Raw genomic sequence first — 8593 nt, 5'->3', positions numbered from 1 at the left:
GATACTGAGGAATCTGTAATCCCAAGGAATCTGTAATCCTGTCTCTCATGCTCACTCCGATGACTTACTCAAATTTAAAGGCTCCATTTCTTTCCTTTTGCCAGTGCTGGCTGGCAGATGTCTTTGTTCCAAGCATTCAGCTTCCATGTCAGTTGATGGAGCATCTGTTAGGAAGAATTTCAGCCTGCCAAATGGTAGCACAGAAGGGGACATTGGGGGACGAAGTGATCTGGTCTCCAGGAGGACCCTGACACTGGTGGAGAATTTAGGGTATCATTTGAAATGATCAGGAAGACCAGGGAGGACTTTGTAGTCCAGAAAAGTAGATGTTCATGTCACTTGCAGAGTAGGCATTCAGTAAGCGTTTATTGAGTGACGGGCACACGTGGAGGCTGCTGGGCCTCGTCAGTGAGCGAGATGCATCTTAGCCATCAGAGTCAGTTTTTCAGCTCCGCCTGCTCTTCTGGTGCTGCGGATCTAGGCCCTCACCTCACTTGAGAGCCGACTCATCCCAGCCTGAGTAGGATGGACTTGGGCTGGAGTGAGGGGCTGCTAGATCCCTTTGTCTTTGCTAACAACAGGTGGGTTAGCAGTGCTCCAGAAGGACCTCCTGTGCCTGGGTACATCTGTGTGCTCTCCCAGTGTCCTCTTCACAGCTGCAGACAAGTAGAAGTTGGCCACCAGGCCCACCAGGCTGTTACAGCTTCCTTCCTCGCCAGTGAGTCCTGTAAGAAGCACTGGGGCAGATCTTCCAAGGGCCCGCAGGAGCCCGTGGCCTCCGCTCCACAGCACGGCAGTATTGCTGCGAGGGCCCCATTCTCATTACAATGAGTGCAAGCTGGAGCACAGGGTCGGTGACTCATCATGCGGTATCCCAGTGGCAGATGGTGTAGGTGGTGTTCCAGACTCCTGCTTTCTCCAGCATCCTCTGCTCTCTGTGTTTACCCCAGTATTGAGCAGTATTAAAGTCCCAAGTTCTTACAAACTTAACCTCCGAAGTCCAGATCAAGGGCAGAGTTGCAAGACCTACAAAAGGTCATTTTGTCAGGCAAGTATATCTAGCAAAAACAATTCATGAAAACCAACTGACCAAGCTTCCTTTTTTGCGGAAATTGTCAAACTCATCCTAAAATTTGTATGGAATTACAAGAGACCCAGAATATCTAAAACAATTTCGAAGAAGGACAAAGTTGGGGGACTTACTTCTTTATTTCAAGACTTACTACAAAGCTACCAGGATTGAAACTGTGGTTCTGATGTATTAATAAACAATGAGACAGGATTGAGAGTCCAGAAATAAACCCCATACATCTGTGGTCACTTGATTTTTGACAGTGGTGCCAAGACCATCCAGTAGGGAAAGAATAGATCTCAACATGATTCTGAGACAGTTGACTCTCCACTTCCAAAAGAATGGACTTGGACACTTACAAAACCACCTCAAGGTGGACCAAAGACTTCAGCATTTCTGTAAAACCAGCTGAAACAGCTTGTAGGACAAATGGAGAGGAGACAGAAATTGGAGTACTAAAAGGAAAAACAGAATTGTTAGGTATCCTAGGGTCATAAGGGAAAATAGAAGAAAACAGAAGAAGGTAAATTGTAGGCAAATATGAGGGAGCTGGGAAGAGCGTGTATGAGGCAGAGGGAGGTGCGGAAGGTGGTGCACATAGGGAGAGCAGAGGGCCTGGAGAGGCAGGCTGTAGAGAAGGGTGGCAAGACAGGTCGGGCAGCAGGAAGCCCACAGTACGGGAGGCAGCGGGCTTCCCTGGTGGCTCTGACAGGAAAGAGTCCGCCTGCAATGCAGGAGACGTGGGTTTGATCCCTGGGTCAGGAAGATCCCCTGGAGGAGGGCGTGGTAACCCACTGCAGTACTCTTGCCTGGGGAATTCCATGGACAGAGGAGCCTGGCGGGGTACAGTCCATGGGGTCACAGAGAGACGACTGAGCAGGTGACAGTTTCACTTTTATGGGAGACAGTGGTCGTGGGAAGGGCACCCAAATAACCTCTTGTCCTTACCCAGGGCACCCACGGTGGAAAGCAGACCAGTCCGTGCACATTGGTTCATGGTCACTGTCAGCTAATAACTGTAAGTTGGATTTTCTCTAGGATTTAAAAACGTATAAGCCTTGTTCGAATTCCCCTTTCACAGCGTTCAAACTAGTTGAGTGTCTTGTGCCTAGTTTTTGACATCCCGTTCCATTTCAGACCCAGAGTCCTTGAGCCTTAACACAATTCAGTTTTACTGGTTCTCTTGGGCCTGTCACACAGGAGTGTGTCCAGCAGATGGCGCTGGAATTCTTAGACGGCAGACCCATGCTCTGAAGCAGCATTGCCCAGTAGAAATGAGGTGTGAGCCCTGTGTGTCAGTTTGGTTTCTAGGAGCCACATTTAAAAAGCGAATTCTTTCTGTGGTATAAAACCATCCCTCTGTGTCTGCGGGGGATCCACCAGAGTCTGTAGCCGCTCGAGCTCCACAGTCCGCCCTCTGTACGTGCAGTTCATACCCGTCCGTTCAGCCAGCTGTGGAGCATGTGATGCTCTGGGGTAGTGAATGGGCCACACACGTAGGCCCTCCCAGGTCAAACCCAGGTGGTTCAGAGTCAACTCGATTGAACCCAGAATATCCAAAATATCTCATCATTCCATCAATATACAGAAAGTTCAATGGGACGTTTTGCGTTTCTTTTCACACCAAGTCTTCAAAACCCATTGTGTGTCCCCGTCTAGCACATCTTGATTCAGATGCTCAGTTTTCATCAGGAATACTTAATCTCTATTTGGATTTCACAAAATATACTTTTGAAAAAGATTCACGTACCTAAGTTGGTCCAAACACACTTAAAAACATGTAAGAGTTGGCCAGTAACAAAAGTGGTTATCAAGCTTTAAATTTCATAAACTTAAAATATAGTTCCTTGGTCATACTGTACCACACTTCACATGCTCAAAAGACACATGTCTAGTGCTAGTGAATGCACAGCACAACTCTGATCTGTTTTTACATGTTTTGTGGTTTAACTATATATAAATCTGTTAGTAACTAAGTGATCGGCAAACAGATCTCCCAGCCGTTCATTAAGCACTCACGCTACTCCTTTGGCTGTGTTTGACTTGGGAGCCACCAATGCTGAAATCTCCGGTCGGAAAGCATGACCACACCTCGTTCATGGCGTTGTGGAGCTAAGCTAAATGTCTTGGATTAGAAATTGCTTTGAATTATTTGTTTTCATTGTAATCTTTTCTCCAGGCCTTTGTGTGTTTTAATACAGTTCGTTTGAATTGGCTAAATAAATCCTTTTGTTTGCTTGCAAAAGTCCCAAAGGAGAAACTTTAAATCCATATACATGAGATTCCTGCTACGTTTAGCTGTGCATTTGCCAAAGACTTGTGGGATAATTTATTTCCTCTTAAAGCCATAGTGCAGCCTGGGAGATGGCTCTCAGCTGACCTTGTTGTGACATACAGATGAGGCAGTAGAATTTAGAATCTGGAATGGGCGAGGGTACTGGTCTTTACAGTTAATACAACACAGAGCAGCCACACCATATGTGTTTAATTTCTTTTCAGCCAGTAAATTGAACTAAGTCAGTTATATGTCAAGCAGTTCCTGTAAGAAACTATATGGCTAAGGTAAGTGGTGACCAGTGACTCGGTTAACCTGCTGAAAACCTTGAGAGGGAACGGAACTCCCCTGGTCCCGGCACCTGCCCTGCTGGCTGGTTGGTGCTGAGGTGTTTGCTGCTGTGGGTCTGGATGTTAGCTTAACACACACAGAGCAAGTGTGTGGGCAGAGTGGGGAGAACGATGGGGTGGTGTAGCTTCTTGTCTAGGAAGACCGGGAAACCAGGACAGTCAGGTGAAGCAGGCTGTTTAGTGAAAACCTGTCACCCAGACCTGGTGTTGATCTTCTGTTACTGTTTCTCAGTAGATCTCCGGTGTTTGTGTAACTGTGCCCAGTAAGTATCCATCTCTCCAGTGAAAGGAGTGTCCACAAATATTTTTTTCTACCGTCCGTTTCAACAGCATCTTTCCCACTACATTTCTAACTGCCACGCTCTCTCCAATCCTAAGCTCACCTGCTCAGTGGTGGTTTTGGTTGATTGTAACTCTTTTTTTCTGGGGTATGACGTGTTCTGTTTCTATCCAGTCATATTCCCTGAGCTTGAACACGGGCCTAGCTCCTGACCCCTCACTCCCCACACCATTCTTCTCTCACAGACAGTCCCAGTTGTTCAGGGTCAATATGGAAACCAGGAAACACACAAGTGGGCCCTGCTCCTCCCCGGTCTCCTAGGTCACAAGCCCATCTGAGAACATGCTGCCGTCTTCACAGGACCCTTGTTTAATGTTTTCTTTCCTGAAGTGTCATCTTTATCTTCAGACAGAAAGACTTTGTGTCTCTGCTTCCCATTATGATCAGCATATGTCTTTATGGGATGTGTTATCATGTAGGCCTACCATCCACATATGTGTGTTTTTAACATTATTTCTCAGAACTGAACTCAGTTATTTTTTGCTGGCTAATGGTTCAAATGGACCCATGTTGTCATTAAACGCTTCCTCAGTTGTTGACTGTCTGCAGTATTTCGCTGTGAGGAATGAAGTGGCTATAGGCATCTTTTTGTTTGGCTTAACTACATGTATACAGCTGCCGTCCCTCCTTTTAAAACTGTTGTTTTGGGCATTTCACAATTGAAATCACGGGGTCAAAGGGTAGATCATTTTTATGTCTCTGGATGAGTCTTTCTGGGAGACTCATCTTCAAGGGCCCTTTGGTGCCCCAGTAGATACCACTGATGGGGGATGGAGTTTCAAGTGAACTCCATTTGATGACAAGTGGTGCAAGGTTCTAGTCTCACAAGTAAACCTTGCTGGGCTCCAGGTGGTTAAGCTTGAGCATATGCATGTGGCCCCACTCTGCTTCCTCTCACATCCACTTCTCTCCATAGCTCAGCCCCTCTTCCTCTCAGCTGCTAGAGAGTTCATACATCTGACCAGAATGTTCTTTATATATTGAATGGAGAGGACAGTGTCTGTTAATGTTCCTGTTTCCACTTGTGCCTCTTTCCTCTTGCCTGTCCCAGCCTGAAGCTGCATTTACTCACTGATGGTGGTCACATGGTTACATCTGGACTGCTCACCATCCTTATCAAAAGTGTTCTGGTTAAAACTAAAGAGAGGTAGAAACTAGACAAAAGAGCAAAGAAAGCCGGGACCAGGTCACCTGAGGGGGCTGAGTTTAGTTTTGACTTTAAATATACAGCTGGATACAACTTCTACGCCAAAATGTATTCTTAACAAGAGGGAAATAAGCCCTTTTCTCTCTTTTCATATCCATGCCTGAACTTCCCCCTCAGCTTCCTTCTTGGTTGGGTGCCCTTGGTTTCCCCAGAGCCTGTTCAGGACTTTCCCACTTTTCATCCTTGTTCTGCTGCTCCATGGTATACCCCTGGGAGTTCGCTGGGTCTGTGCCTTCTGGGGTACTCTTTGAGGTGCAGGGGCTGGGAGTTGCTTTTTCATGCAGAAGTCGGGGTGCAGTGGGTACAGCTCTCCTCCTTGGCCAATCCCACTGCAGTTACGTGTCTCATTCCTCCCCAGCACACTGCCGGCCCCCCTGGGGGGAGTGCCCTCTGTACAGATGCCACTTCTGCTTGCAGTCCTTCCGTGGTTTCCCATCGCATGCACGATGAAGTCCACGTTCAGCAGTTTATACCAGCTCCTCTCAGCAGGCTGCTGCCCACCCCCAACCCTGCAGATAAGCTGTGGCATCCTTGAGTTACATGTGGTTCCCCAAACTTGCCAGGTTATTAGAGCCTCCAGCCTGGACCAGGGCTGTTCCCATCACTTGGAGTGCTCTTCCTGTCCTTGCTCACTAGTCAGCTTCAACTTGTGGACCAGTTTCTGTCATTTCCATCATACAGCCTTCAACCACTTCAAATAATCGTCTTTTTCTACTTAACATTCACTGAGCGCTTTGCTGGACATTGTGCCAACCCTTAACACATGCGACCTCATTTAATCCTCATTGTCTTGGGAAGCAGGGTCTAGAGTCCACAGGTTTAGGTTTCAGGTCATCGGGACCGAGCTGTTAGCTACCCGGTGACACTGCCTTTTCCGGGTTCCCTTCTACCTGGCAGAGAGCACTCTGATTTGCCATGTGTGTGCCCCTCATCTCTGTACTCCCCCTGGCCTGGGACAGAGGAGACGGGCAGCAAAACTTCGAAGATGCTGGAATGAAGATGGTCTTTTTTCGTATCCGTTATAAACTTCTTCCATGCTTTTTTCATTTCTTTGTGGGAGTCAGTCATTGCAGCTTTGTGTACAGCTGTTTATGTGGGTCTCTTAGGCTGTCCGTTGGACTTTGATGCCATAAACGTTTTTCACCTTCTGTCGTGTGGCAGCTCACTTGGTGTCTTACTGAGAGTCATGGAGACTGTAAAAGGGGAGGAAGACATGGTGCCTGCCATGGTTTGCAGAGACCACATGGGATGCAGCTAGCAGTCAAGACAACATATCTGAGTACTTGTCCTAAGGATGATGACATAACATGCAAATTCTTTGGCATGGCATATAAGGCCCTTCAAGATCTGATTCTAGATATTTTTTCAGCTTTGTCTGCTGCATCCCCGAAGAGACCCAAGCCCCAACCATCCTGAGGTGTTTTGTGGTTCCCTGAACCCTCCATGCTTTAAATGTCTCTGTTCTTTGTACCTACTCTTCTTTACCAAGAATGCCTTCTCTTCCCTACCTGCCTGGTGGCTTCTTGCTCGTCTTCTATGACAACCTTCAGTGCAGCTTCCTTTAGACTTTTGTCTTTGGGTTTTCATGGCCTTTGTCTTTTTTTTTTTTTTTTGGCTGTGTGACCCTGATGATACAGATTTTGCAAGTCTGTTCTGCCTGATGCATGTTGAGGGCAAGGCCCATGTCTCAGTGATGGAAAAATGAACAAGTGATAGTGAAAATAAGATACGTGGGAAGGAGGGAGTGATGCTGTTCCCGCACAGCTGGCTGGCTGGCAGGAGTCACATTTGGCTGCAGGAATAGAGATCTGAGTAAAGGGGCTTAAAGAGATCAGGGGTTCATTGTGAGACAGGTTTGGAGGCAGGTGGTTAAGCGCTGCTGTGGGGGCGCCATGATGTCAGCAGGAGTCCTACCCAGCAGCTCCACATGCCTTTCACAGGCCAGAGTGGAGTCATGTGGTCCCCTCCAGCTGAATTCTGAAGACAGATATATATGGTAACAAATGGAAGTTATCTGTGCGTTTAATTTAAAATGACATTTCTTAAAAAAAAAAAAAAGTTTTTCAATCTGAAAAGACTTTTCCCCAAAGAAGATACAGAAGTGGCCAATAAACACACAAAAAGATGCTCAGCATTATTAGTCACTACAGTTCAGTTCAGTCGCTCAGTTGTGTCCGACTCTTTGCGACCCCATGAACTGCAGCACGCCAGGCCTCCCTGTCCATCACCAACTCCCGGAGTTCACTCAGACTCACATCCATCGAGTCGGTGATGCCATCCAGCCATCTCGTCCTCTGTCATTCCCTTCTCCTCCTGCCCCCAATCCCTCCCAGCATCAGAGTCTTTTCCAATCAGTCAACTCTTTGCATGAGGTGGCCAAAGTACTGGAGTTTCAGCTTTAGCATCATTCGTTCCAAAGAAATCCCAGGGCTGATCTCCTTTAGAATGTACTGGTTGGATCTCCTTGCAGTCCAAGGGACTCTCAAGAGTCTTCTCCAACACCACAGTTCAAAAGCATCAATTCTTCGGCGCTCAGCCTTCTTCACAGTCCAACTCTCACATCCATACATGACCACTGGAAAAACTGTAGCCTTGACTAGATGGACCTTTGTTGCCAAAGTAATGTCTTTGCTTTTCAATATGCTATCTAGGTTGGTCATAACTTTCCTTCCAAGGAGTAAGTGTCTTTTAATTTTATGGCTGCAGTCACCATCTGCAATGATTTTGGAGCCCCCAAAAATAAAGTCTGACACTGCACTGTTTCCCATCTATTTCCCATGAAGTGATGGGACCAGATGCCATGATCTTAGTTTTCTAAATGTTGAGCTTTAAGCCAACTTTTTCACTCTCTGTCACTTTCATCAAGAGGCTTTTTAGTTCCTCTTCACTTTCTGCCATAAGGGTGGTGTCATGTGCATATCTGAGGTTATTGATATTTCTCCTGGCAATCTTGATTCCAGCTTGGGCTTCCTCCAGCCCAGTGTTTCTCATGATATACTCTGCATAGAAGTTAAATAAGCAGGGTGACAATATACAGCCTTGATGTCCTCCTTTTCCTATTTGGAACCAGTCTGCTGTCTAGGGATGTACAAATGAAAACCACAATAAGATAGCACTTCATACCCTCTAGGATGTTGGTGGAATCAAAACAATAGAATAACAAGTGTTGACAAGGACATGGAGAAATTGAAACCCTCATACAATACCGGTTTTGCAAAAAGAACTGTAGAATGGTGCAGCCACTTTGGAAAGCAGCCTGATAGTTCCTGAAAATGTTAAACATTGAGGTACCATATGACCCAGCAGTTCCATTCCTGGCTCCCAGCCCAAGAGAGTGAAAGTCTCCATC

The 8593-nt window shown here is 46.6% G+C and overlaps 1 protein-coding gene across 7 annotated transcripts in view; it reads left to right on the top strand.

The window, feature by feature from the left end:
• Positions 1-3415: 3415 nt before the first annotated feature.
• C22H3orf20 (chromosome 22 C3orf20 homolog) overlaps positions 3416-8593 on the top strand; it is a 58098-nt gene continuing 52920 nt past the window's right edge. For all 7 annotated transcript variants that reach the window (XM_059880133.1, XM_024983316.2, XM_059880134.1 and 4 more), the window contains exon 1: positions 3416-3634. The gene's annotated coding sequence lies outside the window, so the exon portion shown is untranslated. The remainder of the gene's footprint in view (positions 3635-8593) is intronic.

This window comes from Bos taurus, chromosome 22, assembly GCF_002263795.3.
Source record: "Bos taurus isolate L1 Dominette 01449 registration number 42190680 breed Hereford chromosome 22, ARS-UCD2.0, whole genome shotgun sequence".
NCBI lineage: Eukaryota > Metazoa > Chordata > Mammalia > Artiodactyla > Bovidae > Bos > Bos taurus.
Note: the sequence above shows the minus strand (reverse complement) of the source record. Positions and strands in the feature narration are given on the sequence as shown.